The sequence below is a fragment of the Anser anser genome (genome assembly GCF_964211835.1).
Source record: "Anser anser genome assembly, chromosome: 13".
In the NCBI taxonomy this organism is placed as follows: domain Eukaryota; kingdom Metazoa; phylum Chordata; class Aves; order Anseriformes; family Anatidae; genus Anser; species Anser anser.
The window spans coordinates 1,175,644-1,191,909 of record NC_139734.1 but is presented as its reverse complement, the minus strand read 5'-3'; the positions used below and the strand labels follow the sequence as shown (position 1 = coordinate 1,191,909).

Sequence of the window (16,266 nt, the reverse complement as noted above, 5' to 3'; positions counted from 1 at the left end):
ATCAGGTTATAATTATGATTGAAAATCATGGTGCGGGGTTAAGCTGTGGCATATCATTAAGGAGGGGGAAGTCCCTCTTTGGCTAGCTTAAAAGGCTAGCGCTGTTGCATAGCTTCTTAATGATTAGGATGATGATAGAAGGGACGATCAGGCCTCGAAATGTGGGAGTGGGGTTGATTCTACTACAATGGGTATGTAGCTGTGATTAGCCCCGCAAATTTCTGAGCATTGTCCGTAAAAAATCCCAGGCCGGGTGGTAATGAATGAAGTTTGGTTTAGTCGGCCTGGGATTGCGTCTGTTTTAACTCCGAGCGTTGGGACTGCTCAGGAGTGGAGTACGTCTCCTGCAGTAATGATCACGCGGATGGGGGATTCTATTGGGATAACTACGCGGTGGTCAACTTCTAGCAGTCGGAAGTGGCCGTTGGGTAAGTCTGGGGTGGGCACTATGTAGGAGTCGAATGATAGGTCTTTGAAGTCTGTGTATTCGTAGCTTCAGTATCATTGGTGGCCGATGGCTTTTAGGGTGAGGTCTGGTTCGTCGATTTTGTCCATTATGTAGAGGATTTGTAGGGATGGGAGGGCGAGGAGTACCAGGACGATAGCAGGTAGGATTGTCCAGATCAGCTCTACTTCTTGGGTGTCTACAGCATTGGACGAGAGTTTTTCTGTTAGTATGTGGGCTAAAAGGTAGAGAACTAGGCTGCAGATAGCTAGGGCAACGATTAGGGCGTGGTCGTGGAATTCAACGAGTTCTTCTATGATGGGTGATGAGGCGTCTTGGAATCCTAGTTGGGAGTGGTTGGCCACATGAGATGTACAGGATTTTTACCTGTGATTTAGTCTTGACAAGGCTATGTAATTGGTTTACTAACGTCTCATAAGAAAGAAGCATGAGCGGTTAACCTCCTGGGAGACCCAGAAAACTTCACCCCAGCAAACCCGCTAGTAACCCCACCACACATCAAGCCAGAATGATGCTTCCTATTCGCCTACGCCATCCTACGTTCAATCCCAAATAAACTAGGAGGCGTATTAGCACTGGCCGCCTCCGTACTGATCCTATTCCTAATCCCATTCCTGCACAAATCAAAACAACGAGCAATAACATTCCGACCACTCTCCCAGCTCCTATTCTGAGTACTAGTCGCCGACCTCCTTGTCCTAACATGAGTAGGAAGCCAACCCGTCGAACACCCATTCATCATCATCGGCCAACTCGCTTCAATCGCCTACTTCACTATCCTCCTATTTCTCCTCCCCGCCGCAAGCGCCCTAGAAAACAAAATACTCAACTGCTAAATACTCTAATAGTTTATAAAAACATTGGTCTTGTAAACCAAAGATTGAAGACTTACCACTTCTTAGAGTACCCCAAACTCAGAAAAAAAGGACTCAAACCTTTATCTCCAGCTCCCAAAGCTGGCATTTTCAATAAACTATTCTCTGACCCTAACCCCTAAACCGCCCGAATAGCACCCCGCGACAACCCCCGCACAAGCTCCAATACAACAAACAAAGTCAACAACAGCCCCCAACCCGCCACTAAAAACATCCCTGCCCCATGTGAATAAAACATGGAAACTCCACTAAAATCCGACCGAACAACAAACACCCCAACATTATTCACAGTAGAAACCCCGAACTTCCAAGCCCCCATAAACCCCCCAAACACCAACCCCCCAAAAACAATTGCCACAAACGCTACTGCACATCCAATCACCCGTCAATCCCCCCAAGCCCCAGGGAAAGGCTCCGCTGCTAAAGCTACTGAATAAACAAACACCACCAGCATACCCCCCAAATACACCATAAACAGCACTAAAGCCACGAACGAAACCCCAAGGCCCAGCAACCACCCGCACCCCGCCACAGACGCTAACACCAAACCAACAACCCCATAATACGGCGAAGGATTCGACGCCACACCCAAAACACCCACCGCAAAGCAAATCCCTAAAAAAAACATAAAATAAGTCATTATTCCTGCCCGGACACTACCCGAGGCCTGCGGCTCGAAAAGCCGCCATTGTTCTCAACTACAGGAACTAACCGCAAGCCCCCAATAATTCTACCCCATCTATGCCATTATGCTTAACCCCCCCCCCCTCCCCCCCCGAGGCGGGGGTATTTGGTTATGCATATTCGTGCATAAATTTATATACCCCATATACATACATACTATAGTACCAGTAATATACATTATATACGGACTATCTTATAAGCAGGTGCTAAACCCATACATGTACACGGCCATTAAACCCTTAAACACACTCCTACCAAACCACCCGGCATGAATGTTCTAGGACCATACCCCACAACACCCAATACAACTCCACTCAAGCGCATAACAAGACCCCATTTTAATGAATGCTCACAGGACATGCTCCAACAACAACTCTCCACCACATATCTCATGCAGTTCGTATCAGATGGATTTATTAATCGTACTCCTCACGTGAAATCAGCAACCCGTTGCACATAATGTCCGGTATGACTAGCTTCAGGCCCATACGTTCCCCCTAAACCCCTCGCCCTCCTCACATTTTTGCGCCTCTGGTTCCTCGGTCAGGGCCATCCATTGGGTTCACTCACCCCTCCTTGCCCTTCAAAGTGGCATCTGTGAGTACTTTCACCTTCTCAATGCGTAATCGCGGCATGTTCCAGCTTTTTGGCGCCTCTGGTTCCTCTTATTTTTTCCGGGGTTACCTCACAGGTGGCTATTCCCAGTGATCTCGGGGGTCCCACAATCTAAGCCTGGATACACCTGCCTCACGGCCTATCCTATATTTCAAGGGTCCCTCGATGAGACGGTTGGCGTATATGGGGAATCATCCTGACACTGATGCACTTTGACCACATTCAGTTAATGTTACCTCCACCCTCCGGGTTAAATGGGGCTATTGGATGAATGCTCGTTGGACATAGCACAAAACAACAAATCATTAAGCGCAACCCCTGCGCTTCACAAACTAAACCAGTAAACTTTCGCTAACCACCATGTAGCATAAACCTTCATCGCCCAATCCCAGCAAACTACCTCTAAAACTCCATTAATCATCCCTTCCATGACATCATCGGAACGATGTATATATACACACAAACACATACAAAATAACTTAAACTTATTAGAGAAACTCCAGTACTAAAAATAGTAAACACAAGCAATAATTTCATATACTTCACTCTCACTCACCACTCAACTATCAGCTAACCACACCCCCGTCCACATAGCTTAACACAAAGCATGGCACTGAAGTTGCCAAGATGGCATAAAACATGCCTGCGGACAAAAGACTTAGTCCTAACCTTACGGTTGGTTTTTGCTAAATATATACATGCAAGTATCCGCGCCCCAGTGTAAACGCCCTCGACCACCTACCCCCATACAGGCCTTGAGGAGCAGGTATCAGGCACACCCAAGTAGTAGCCCAAGACGCCTCGCTAAGCCACGCCCCCACGGGTATTCAGCAGTAATTAACATTAAGCAATGAGTGCAAACTTGACTTAGTTATAGCAACAGCCTAACTTCAAGGGTTGGTAAATCTTGTGCCAGCCACCGCGGTCATACAAGAAACCCAAATCAACCGTCCTATTGACACGGCGTAAAGAGTGGTAAAATGCCTATCCTAGCTAACTAAGATCAAAATGCAACTGAGCTGTCATAAGCCCAAGATGCACCTAAACACACCATTAAGATGATCTTAGGAACTAACGACTGATTTAAACCCACGAAAGCCAGGGCCCAAACTGGGATTAGATACCCCACTATGCCTGGCCCTAAATCTTGATACTTACTTTACCGAAGTATCCGCCAGAGAACTACGAGCACAAACGCTTAAAACTCTAAGGACTTGGCGGTGCCCCAAACCCACCTAGAGGAGCCTGTTCTACAATCGATAATCCCCGATTAACCCAACCACCCCTTGCCAACACAGCCTACATACCGCCGTCGCCAGCCCACCTCGAATGAGAGCACAACAGTGGACACAATAGCACCCCGCTAATAAGACAGGTCAAGGTATAGCCTATGGAGTGGAAGAAATGGGCTACATTCCCTATTCATAGGGCACACGGAAAGAAGCGTGAAACCACTTCTGGAAGGCGGATTTAGCAGTAAAGTGGGACAATAGAGCCTACTTTAAGCCGGCCCTGGGGCACGTACATACCGCCCGTCACCCTCCTCAAAAGCCACATCCCACATAACTAATACCATAAATACGCTGAAGATGAGGTAAGTCGTAACAAGGTAAGTGTACCGGAAGGTGTACTTAGAATATCAAGACGTAGCTATAACACCAAAGCACTCAGCTTACACCTGAAAGATATCTACTAGACCGGATCGTCTTGAAGCCCCCCCTCTAGCTCAACCACACAAATAGTACACCAAAACTAAAGAATTTACTAAACTAATTAAACTAAAGCATTTTACAGTCTTAGTATAGGCGATAGAAAAGACACTTAGACGCGATAGAGACCCCAGTACCGTAAGGGAAAGATGAAATAGCAGTGAAACAATCAAAGCGACAGACAGCAAAGATCAACCCTTGTACCTTTTGCATCATGGTTTAGCGAGAACAACCAAGCAAAGTGAACTAAAGTTTGCCCCCCCGAAACCCAAGCGAGCTACTTTCAAGCAGTTAAAGAGAGCGAACCCGTCTCTGTTGCAAAAGAGTGGGATGACTTGTCAGTAGAGGTGAAAAGCCAACCGAGCTGGGTGATAGCTGGTTACCTGTGAAACGAATCTAAGTTCCCCCTTAATCCTCCCTACCGGACATCCTGAACCCTAATGAGATGATTAAGAGCTATTTAATGGAGGGACAGCTCCATTAAAAAAGGACACAACCTCGACTAGCGGATAATTCTTACTACTGATCCTACCGTGGGCCCTAAAGCAGCCATCAAAAAAGAGTGCGTCAAAGCTCCACCACCTAAAAATACCAAAATAAGATGATTCCCTTATCACAAACAGGTCAACCTATGAATATAGGAGAATTAATGCTAAAATAAGTAACTCAGGGCCACACCCCTCTAACGGCGCAAGCTTACATAGAAACATTATTAACAGACCTAGACAGATACAAAAACCCCTACAAGACCACGTATTAACTAACCCTGTTAACCCGACTCAGGAGCGCCTATAAGAGCGATTAAAATCTGTGAAAGGAACTCGGCAAATTAATAAGGCCCGACTGTTTACCAAAAACATAGCCTTCAGCAAATTAAACAAGTATTGAAGGTGATGCCTGCCCGGTGACTTAGGTTTAACGGCCGCGGTATCCTAACCGTGCAAAGGTAGCGCAATCAATTGTCCCATAAATCGAGACTTGTATGAATGGCTAAACGAGGTCTTAACTGTCTCTCACAGATAATCAGTGAAATTGATCTCCCCGTGCAAAAGCGGGGATGTGAACATAAGACGAGAAGACCCTGTGGAACTTAAAAATCAACGACCACCGCGAATCCTCAATCAACCCCACTGGGGCCACTACCATCGCAGAGCCTGGTCGATATTTTTCGGTTGGGGCGACCTTGGAGGAGAACAAATCCTCCAAAAACAAGACCATACCTCTTTACCTAGAGCTACCCCTCAAAGTGCTAACAGTGACCAGACCCAATATAATTGATTAATGGACCAAGCTACCCCAGGGATAACAGCGCAATCCCCCTCAAGAGCCCATATCGACAGGGGGGTTTACGACCTCGATGTTGGATCAGGACATCCTAATGGTGCAGCCGCTATTAAGGGTTCGTTTGTTCAACGATTAACAGTCCTACGTGATCTGAGTTCAGACCGGAGCAATCCAGGTCGGTTTCTATCTATGACACACTCTCCCCAGTACGAAAGGACCGGGAAAGTGGGGCCAATACCACAAGCACGCCCCCCCCCTCTAAGCAGTGAAACCAACTAAACCGTGAAGAGGGCCTTCCCCCACCACTTTCAATCCTAGAAAAGGACCAGCTAGAGTGGCAGAGCCCGGCAAGTGCAGAAGGCTTAAGCCCTTTCCCCAGAGGTTCAAATCCTCTCCCTAGCTTCACCCATGATTCAAATAACAACACTAAGCTGCCTCGTTATATCCCTCCTATACATCATCCCAATCCTGATTGCCGTAGCCTTCCTAACCCTAGTAGAACGGAAAATCCTAAGCTACATACAATCCCGCAAAGGCCCTAACGTTGTCGGGCCTTTTGGCCTACTTCAACCATTTGCGGACGGACTGAAACTATTTACCAAAGAGCCCATCCGACCCTCTACCTCTTCCCCACTTCTATTCATTCTGATACCAATACTAGCCCTTGTCCTAGCCCTCACCACTTGAGCACCACTACCACTCCCATTTCCCCTAGCAGATCTAAACCTCGGAGTTCTCTTCCTAATAGCCATGTCAAGCCTAGCCGTCTACTCAGTCCTATGATCAGGCTGAGCCTCGAACTCAAAATACGCACTAATCGGAGCCCTACGGGCAGTAGCACAGACCATTTCATACGAAGTGACACTGGCCATAATCCTGCTATCAATAATCATACTAAGCGGAAGCTACACACTCAGCTCCTTTGCCGTCGCACAGGAGCCTCTATACTTCATTTTCTCCTCATGACCCCTAGCAATAATATGATACGTATCCACCCTAGCAGAGACAAACCGAGCTCCTTTTGACCTCACAGAGGGTGAATCTGAGCTAGTCTCAGGGTTTAACGTTGAATACGCCGCAGGACCCTTCGCCTTATTCTTCCTAGCTGAATATGCGAACATTATGCTAATAAATACACTTACAGCCATCATATTCCTAAACCCAAGCGCCCTAGGGCCACCCACAGAACTATTCCCCGTCATCCTAGCCACAAAAGTCCTCCTACTATCTTCTGGTTTCTTATGGGTCCGAGCTTCATACCCACGATTCCGATATGACCAACTAATGCACCTACTATGAAAAAACTTCCTACCCCTCACACTAGCTCTGTGCCTCTGACACATCAGCATACCTATCTGCTATGCAGGCCTACCTCCTTACATAAGGAAATGTGCCTGAACTACAAAGGGTCACTATGATAAAGTGAACATAGAGGTATAACAGCCCTCTCATTTCCTGTTGACCTTAGAAAAGTAGGAATTGAACCCACACAAGAGAAATCAAAATTCTCCATACTTCCCTTATATTATTTTCTAGTAGAGTCAGCTAATCAAGCTATCAGGCCCATACCCCGAAAATGATGGTTTAACCCCCTCCTCTACTAATGAACCCTTACGCGACCCCAATCATAACCTTCAGCCTCATCTTGGGCACCACAATCACAATTTCCAGCAACCACTGAGTTCTGGCCTGGACAGGACTGGAGATCAACGCACTAGCCATCATTCCCCTAATTGCCAAATCCCACCACCCACGAGCAGTAGAAGCCGCAACGAAATACTTCCTAACCCAAGCAGCTGCTTCCGCCCTGGTCCTATTCTCTAGCATAACCAATGCCTGAGTCACCGGCCAATGAGACATCACACAAATAAACCACCCAACCTCCTGTCTACTACTGACAGCAGCAATCGCTATTAAACTGGGCCTAGTGCCATTTCACTTCTGATTCCCAGAAGTACTACAAGGATCGCCACTAATAACAGCCCTGCTACTCTCGACCCTCATAAAATTCCCCCCACTAACCCTGCTCCTACTAACATCCAAATCCCTCGACCCAGCTCTACTCACCGCCATGGCCCTAGCCTCAACAGCACTAGGAGGCTGAATAGGACTGAACCAAACACAAACACGCAAAATCCTAGCCTTCTCGTCCATCTCCCACTTAGGCTGAATCGCCATCATCCTAGTTTACAGCCCCAAATTGGCCTTACTTACCTTCTACCTATACACAATCATAACATCAGCCGTATTCCTAGCCCTTAACAAAATCAAAGCCCTTAACCTATCCATGATCACAACCTCATGAACAAAAACCCCAGTGCTAAACGCCACCCTAATACTAGTACTTTTATCCCTAGCAGGCCTCCCCCCATTAACAGGCTTTATACCAAAGTGACTTATCATCCAAGAACTAACTAAACAGGAAATAACACCAGCAGCCATGGCAATTGCCATGCTATCACTGCTCAGCCTCTTCTTCTACCTACGCCTCGCATACCACTCAACAATTACCCTTCCCCCCAACTCCTCTAACCACATAAAACAATGATACACTAGCAAAGCCCCAAGCACACCTACTGCGGTCCTTGCCTCACTATCAATCCTCTTACTTCCCCTGTCCCCAATAATACATGCCATTGTCTAGAAACTTAGGATAACACCCCAAACCGAAGGCCTTCAAAGCCTTAAATAAGAGTTAAACCCTCTTAGTTTCTGCACATTAAGACTTACAGAATATTAACCTGTATCTTCTGAATGCAAGTCAGACGCTTTAATTAAGCTAAAGCCTCCCTAGACAGATGGGCTTCGATCCCACAAAACTCTAGTTAACAGCTAAATGCCTAAACCAATTGGCTTCTGCCTACAAAGACCCTGACGCACCCTAGTGCGCATCGATGAGCTTGCAACTCAACATGAATTTCACTACAGAGCCGATAAGAAGAGGAATTAAACCTCTGTAAAAAGGACTACAGCCTAACGCTTCAACACTCAGCCATCTTACCCGTCACCTTCATCAACCGATGACTATTTTCCACTAACCATAAGGATATTGGCACCCTGTACCTCATCTTCGGGGCATGAGCAGGAATAGTCGGCACCGCACTCAGCCTATTAATCCGCGCAGAACTAGGACAACCAGGAACTCTCCTAGGCGACGACCAAATTTACAATGTAATCGTTACCGCTCACGCCTTTGTAATAAGCTTCTTTATAGTCATACCCATCATGATCGGAGGATTCGGCAACTGATTAGTCCCCCTCATAATCGGTGCCCCCGACATAGCATTCCCGCGAATAAACAACATAAGCTTTTGACTCCTCCCCCCATCATTCCTCCTCCTACTAGCCTCATCCACTGTAGAAGCTGGCGCCGGCACAGGCTGAACTGTCTACCCTCCCCTAGCAGGTGACCTTGCCCACGCCGGAGCTTCAGTAGACCTGGCTATCTTCTCACTCCACTTAGCCGGTATCTCCTCCATCCTTGGGGCCATCAACTTTATCACCACAGCCATCAACATAAAACCCCCCGCACTCTCACAATACCAAACCCCACTATTTGTCTGATCCGTACTAATTACCGCCATCCTACTCCTTCTATCACTCCCCGTACTCGCCGCCGGTATTACAATATTACTAACTGATCGAAACCTAAACACCACATTCTTCGACCCCGCTGGAGGAGGAGACCCAATCCTGTACCAACACCTATTCTGATTCTTCGGACACCCAGAAGTCTATATTCTGATCCTACCGGGGTTTGGAATCATCTCACACGTAGTCACGTACTACTCAGGCAAAAAGGAGCCCTTCGGCTACATGGGAATAGTCTGAGCCATACTATCCATCGGCTTCCTAGGATTCATCGTCTGAGCTCACCACATGTTTACAGTAGGAATAGACGTTGATACCCGAGCCTACTTTACATCAGCCACTATAATCATTGCCATCCCTACCGGAATCAAAGTATTTAGCTGACTAGCCACCCTGCACGGAGGAACAATCAAATGAGACCCCCCCCAATACTATGAGCTCTAGGATTTATCTTCCTATTTACCATCGGAGGATTAACAGGAATCGTTCTTGCAAACTCTTCCCTAGACATCGCCCTGCACGACACGTACTACGTAGTTGCCCACTTCCACTACGTCCTATCCATAGGCGCCGTCTTTGCCATTCTAGCAGGATTTACTCACTGATTCCCACTACTCACTGGGTTTACCCTACACCAAACATGAGCAAAAGCCCACTTCGGGGTAATATTTACAGGAGTAAACCTAACGTTCTTCCCCCAGCACTTCCTAGGCCTAGCAGGAATACCCCGACGATACTCGGACTATCCCGACGCCTACACACTATGAAACACCATTTCCTCCATCGGCTCCCTAATCTCAATAGTAGCCGTAATCATACTAATATTCATCATCTGAGAAGCCTTTCCGGCCAAACGAAAAGTCCTACAACCAGAACTAACTACCACAAACGTTGAATGAATCCACGGCTGCCCTCCCCCATACCATACTTTCGAGGAACCGGCCTTCGTCCAAGTACAAGAAAGGAAGGAATCGAACCCTCACATGCTGGTTTCAAGCCAACTGCATTAACTGCTCATGCTTCTTTCTTATGAGACGTTAGTAAACCAATTACATAGCCTTGTCAAGACTAAATCACAGGTAAAAATCCTGTACATCTCATGTGGCCAACCACTCCCAACTAGGATTCCAAGACGCCTCATCACCCATCATAGAAGAACTCGTTGAATTCCACGACCACGCCCTAATCGTTGCCCTAGCTATCTGCAGCCTAGTTCTCTACCTTTTAGCCCACATACTAACAGAAAAACTCTCGTCCAATGCTGTAGACGCCCAAGAAGTAGAGCTGATCTGGACAATCCTACCTGCTATCGTCCTGGTACTCCTCGCCCTCCCATCCCTACAAATCCTCTACATAATGGACAAAATCGACGAACCAGACCTCACCCTAAAAGCCATCGGCCACCAATGATACTGAAGCTACGAATACACAGACTTCAAAGACCTATCATTCGACTCCTACATAGTGCCCACCCCAGACTTACCCAACGGCCACTTCCGACTGCTAGAAGTTGACCACCGCGTAGTTATCCCAATAGAATCCCCCATCCGCGTGATCATTACTGCAGGAGACGTACTCCACTCCTGAGCAGTCCCAACGCTCGGAGTTAAAACAGACGCAATCCCAGGCCGACTAAACCAAACTTCATTCATTACCACCCGGCCTGGGATTTTTTACGGACAATGCTCAGAAATTTGCGGGGCTAATCACAGCTACATACCCATTGTAGTAGAATCAACCCCACTCCCACATTTCGAGGCCTGATCGTCCCTTCTATCATCATCCTAATCATTAAGAAGCTATGCAACAGCACTAGCCTTTTAAGCTAGCCAAAGAGGGACTTCCCCCTCCTTAATGATATGCCACAGCTTAACCCCGCACCATGATTTTCAATCATAATTATAACCTGATTAACCCTAGCACTCCTCATCCAACCAAAACTACTAGCCTTCACCACAACCAACCCCCCATCAAATAAGACCTCCCTCACTACCAAACCCACACCATGATCCTGACCATGAACCTAAGCTTCTTTGACCAATTTTCCAGCCCCAATCTATTTGGCATCCCCTTAATCCTACTATCCCTACTCTTCCCAGCCCTACTATTCCCGTCCCCAAACAACCGATGAATCAACAACCGCCTTTCTACTATCCAAACATGACTCCTTCACCTAATCACAAAACAACTAATAGTCCCACTCAACAAAAATGGCCACAAATGAGCCATAATATTTACATCCCTAATAATCATACTTCTTACAATCAACCTTCTAGGCCTCCTTCCATATACATTCACCCCAACCACCCAACTATCTATGAACATAGCCCTAGCCTTCCCACTATGGCTCGCCACACTACTAACAGGCCTACGAAACCAACCATCAGCCTCTTTAGCCCACCTATTACCCGAAGGTACCCCTACACCCCTAATCCCCGCACTAATCCTGATCGAAACAACCAGCCTACTAATCCGCCCCCTAGCCCTCGGAGTCCGCCTTACAGCCAACCTTACAGCAGGACACTTACTCATCCAACTCATCTCTACAGCCTCCATTGCATTAATACCCACCCTTCCTGCAGTATCCATCCTAACAATAATCATCCTACTACTCCTAACCATCCTAGAAGTAGCAGTAGCCATAATCCAGGCCTACGTCTTCGTGCTCCTTCTAAGCCTATACTTACAAGAAAACATCTAATGGCACACCAAGCACACTCATACCACATAGTTGACCCAAGCCCTTGACCAATCTTCGGGGCAGCCGCCGCCCTACTCACAACCTCAGGATTAATCATGTGATTCCACTACAACTCATCCATACTACTAACCCTAGGCCTCATCTCAATACTCCTAGTAATACTCCAATGATGACGAGACATTGTACGAGAAAGCACCTTCCAAGGCCATCACACTCCCACAGTCCAAAAAGGCCTACGATACGGCATAATCCTTTTCATCACATCCGAAGCATTCTTCTTCTTAGGGTTCTTCTGAGCGTTCTTCCACTCGAGCCTGGCCCCAACCCCAGAACTAGGAGGCCAATGACCCCCAACAGGAATTAAACCACTCAACCCGATAGAAGTCCCCCTACTAAACACAGCCATCCTACTAGCCTCAGGCGTTACCGTAACGTGAGCCCATCACAGCATCACAGAAGGAAACCGAAAACACGCCATCCACGCCCTAACCCTAACGATCCTCCTGGGATTCTACTTCACAGCCCTACAAGCAATAGAATACCACGAAGCCCCATTCTCAATCGCCGATAGCGTCTACGGATCTACCTTCTTCGTTGCCACTGGATTCCACGGACTCCACATCGGATCCTCCTTCCTGACCGTCTGCCTCTTCCGACTGATCAAGTTCCACTTTACATCAGACCACCACTTCGGATTCGAGGCAGCAGCCTGATACTGACACTTCGTAGACGTCATCTGACTATTCCTCTACATAACCATCTACTGATGAGGATCTTGCTCTTCTAGTATATTAATTACAATTGACTTCCAATCTCTAGAATCTGGTATAAACCCAGAGGAGAGCAATGAACGCACTCATGTTCATATTCGCCCTATCATCAATCCTAAGCGCCGCCCTAACCGCATTAAACTTCTGACTCGCCCAAATAAACCCCGACTCAGAGAAACTCTCACCGTACGAATGTGGATTCGACCCACTTGGATCTGCTCGATTACCATTCTCAGTCCGATTCTTCCTCAGTAGCCATCCTGTTCCTCCTATTCGACCTAGAAATCGCCCTCCTACTCCCCCTGCCATGAGCCGTCCAACTCCAATCCCCCCTAATGACCCTCACCTGAACTGTAGTGATCCTCCTTCTCCTAACACTCGGACTGGCCTACGAGTGAATTCAAGGGGGCCTAGAATGAGCAGAATAACAGAAAGTTAGTCTAACCAAAAAGATAGCTGGTTTCGACCCAGCAGATTACAGCCAACCCTGTAACTTTCTTATGTCGCCCCTACATTTAAGCTTCTACTCAGCCTTCATTTTCAGCGGACTAGGACTAGCCTTCCACCGAACCCACCTAGTATCCGCCCTACTATGCCTTGAAAGCATAATATTATCGATATTCGTAGGCCTATCAATATGATCCATCGAAAACCAAGTCTCCTCATTCACCATGGTACCAATTCTCATGCTAACCTTCTCAGCGTGTGAGGCGGGCACAGGCCTGGCCATCCTAGTAGCCTCCACCCGCACACATGGCTCCGACCATCTACACAACCTAAACCTCCTGCAATGCTAAAAATCATCCTACCCACAATCATACTTCTTCCAACAGCCCTGCTGTCTCCACCAAAATTTCTATGGACTAACACCACCTTATACAGCCTCCTAATCGCTGCCCTAAGCCTACAGTGATTAATCCCAACCTACTACCCCTACAAATTTTTATCCAACTGAACAGGAATTGACCAAATCTCATCCCCCCTCCTAGTACTATCCTGCTGACTACTCCCACTCATAATCATAGCAAGCCAAAACCACCTGCAACAAGAACCCCTACAACGCAAACGAATCTTTATCTCAACCTTAGTCGCAGTCCAGCCATTCATCCTACTAGCCTTTTCCACCACAGAACTAGCACTATTTTACATCTCATTTGAAGCAACCCTCATTCCCACCCTAATCTTAATCACCCGATGGGGGAACCAACCAGAACGCCTAAGCGCTGGCATCTACCTGCTATTCTACACGCCAGTAAGCTCTCTACCCCTGCTAATCACAATCATACACCTATACGTGAAAATTGGCACCCTGCACCTGCCAACCCTACAACTAACCCACCCAACCCTATCCACCTCATGGACAGGAATACTATCAGGTCTAGCACTGCTCATAGCATTCATAGTAAAAGCCCCACTATATGGCCTACACCTCTGACTGCCAAAAGCCCACGTAGAAGCACCCATCGCAGGCTCAATACTCCTCGCCGCCCTACTACTAAAGCTAGGAGGATACGGAATTATACGAGTCACTCTATTTATGGGCCCACTGTCCAACCTCCTGCACTACCCCTTCCTAACCCTGGCCCTATGAGGCACCCTAATGACTAGCTCAATCTGCCTACGACAGACAGACCTAAAATCACTAATCGCTTATTCATCCGTTAGCCACATAGGCCTAGTTATCGCCGCAGGAATAATCCAAACCCACTGATCATTCTCAGGGGCAATGATCCTAATAATTTCCCATGGACTAACTTCCTCCATACTATTCTGCCTAGCCAACACAAACTATGAACGTACGCACAGTCGAATTCTACTACTCACACGAGGCCTACAACCTCTCCTACCACTCATAGCTACCTGATGATTGCTGGCCAATCTAACAAACATAGCCTTACCCCCAACAACAAACCTCATAGCAGAGCTAACCATTATAATCACCTTATTCAACTGATCTGCCTTCACGATCATCCTAACAGGAATCGCAACCCTACTAACCGCCTCCTACACCTTATTCATACTACTAATGACCCAACGAGGCTCAATCCCCTCCCACATCACATCTATGCAAAACTCAACCACGCGAGAACACCTGCTCATAACACTCCACATTATCCCAATATTCCTCCTAATCCTCAAACCCGAACTGATCTCCGGAATCCCCTCATGCAAGTATAGTTTAAACCAAACATTAGACTGTGATTCTAAGAATAGAAGTTCAAACCTTCTTACCTGCCGAGGGGAGGGTTTAACCAACAAGAGCTGCTAACTCTTACATCTGAGCCTAAAACCTCAGCCCCCTTACTTTTAAAGGATAACAGCAATCCACTGGTCTTAGGAACCACCCATCTTGGTGCAAATCCAAGTAAAAGTAGTGAACCCCACACTACTAATCAACTCCCTCACACTACTCACGCTGACAATCCTCCTAACCCCAATCATCCTGCCATTTCTATTTAAAAACTTTAAAAACACCCCACAAGCCACCACCCGCGCTGTTAAAACCGCATTCCTAATTAGCCTAGCCCCTACAACCGCATTCATCTACTCGGGAGTAGAATCTGTCACCTGCCACTGGGAGTGAAAATTCATTATAAACTTTAAAATCCCCCTGAGCCTAAAAATAGACCAATACTCAATAACATTTCTTCCAATCGCCCTATTTGTAACATGATCAATCCTACAATTCGCCATATGATACATGGCCTCAGAGCCATACGTAACAAAATTTTTCACCTACCTACTGACATTCCTAGTCGCCATACTCCTCCTAACAACCGCAAACAACATATTCCTCCTATTCGTAGGCTGGGAAGGAGTACGAATCATGTCCTTCCTTCTCATCGGCTGATGACAAGGCCGAGCAGATGCCAACACCGCCGCCCTACAAGCCGTAATCTACAACCGAATCGGAGACATCGGACTGATCCTGAGCATAGCATGACTAGCTTCAACATTCAACACCTGAGAGATCCAACAAGCCGTACACCCCCACCAAACCCCAATCCTCCCCCTCATAGGATTAATCCTCGCAGCCGCAGGAAAATCCGCCCAATTTGGACTCCACCCATGACTGCCCGCAGCAATAGAAGGCCCCACCCCAGTATCAGCCCTACTGCACTCCAGTACCATAGTAGTAGCCGGAATCTTCCTGCTCATCCGCATGCACCCCCTGCTAGCCACCAACCAGACAGCCCTAACTGCCTGCCTATGCCTAGGTGCTCTATCAACCCTATTCGCTGCCACATGCGCCCTAACCCAAAATGACATCAAAAAAATCATTGCTTTCTCAACATCCAGCCAACTAGGACTAATAATAGTCACTATCGGACTAAACCTCCCACAACTAGCCTTCCTACACATCTCAACCCATGCCTTCTTTAAAGCCATACTATTCCTATGCTCAGGGTCTATCATCCACAACCTAAACGGAGAACAAGATATCCGAAAGATAGGAGGCCTACAGAAAATACTCCCAGTCACTACTTCCTGCCTAACCATCGGAAACCTGGCGCTGATAGGAACCCCATTCCTAGCCGGATTCTACTCAAAAGACCTCATCATCGAAAGC

The 16,266-nt window shown here is 47.2% G+C and overlaps 1 long non-coding RNA gene across 1 annotated transcript in view; it reads right to left on the bottom strand.

Annotated features, from left to right (window-relative positions):
• LOC310881042 overlaps positions 1-10,249 on the bottom strand; it is a 295,954-nt gene extending 285,705 nt beyond the window's left edge. The window contains exon 1 of the long non-coding RNA XR_014572079.1: positions 907-10,249. This is a non-coding gene — a long non-coding RNA (uncharacterized lncRNA). The remainder of the gene's footprint in view (positions 1-906) is intronic.
• Positions 10,250-16,266: the final 6,017 nt, after the last annotated feature.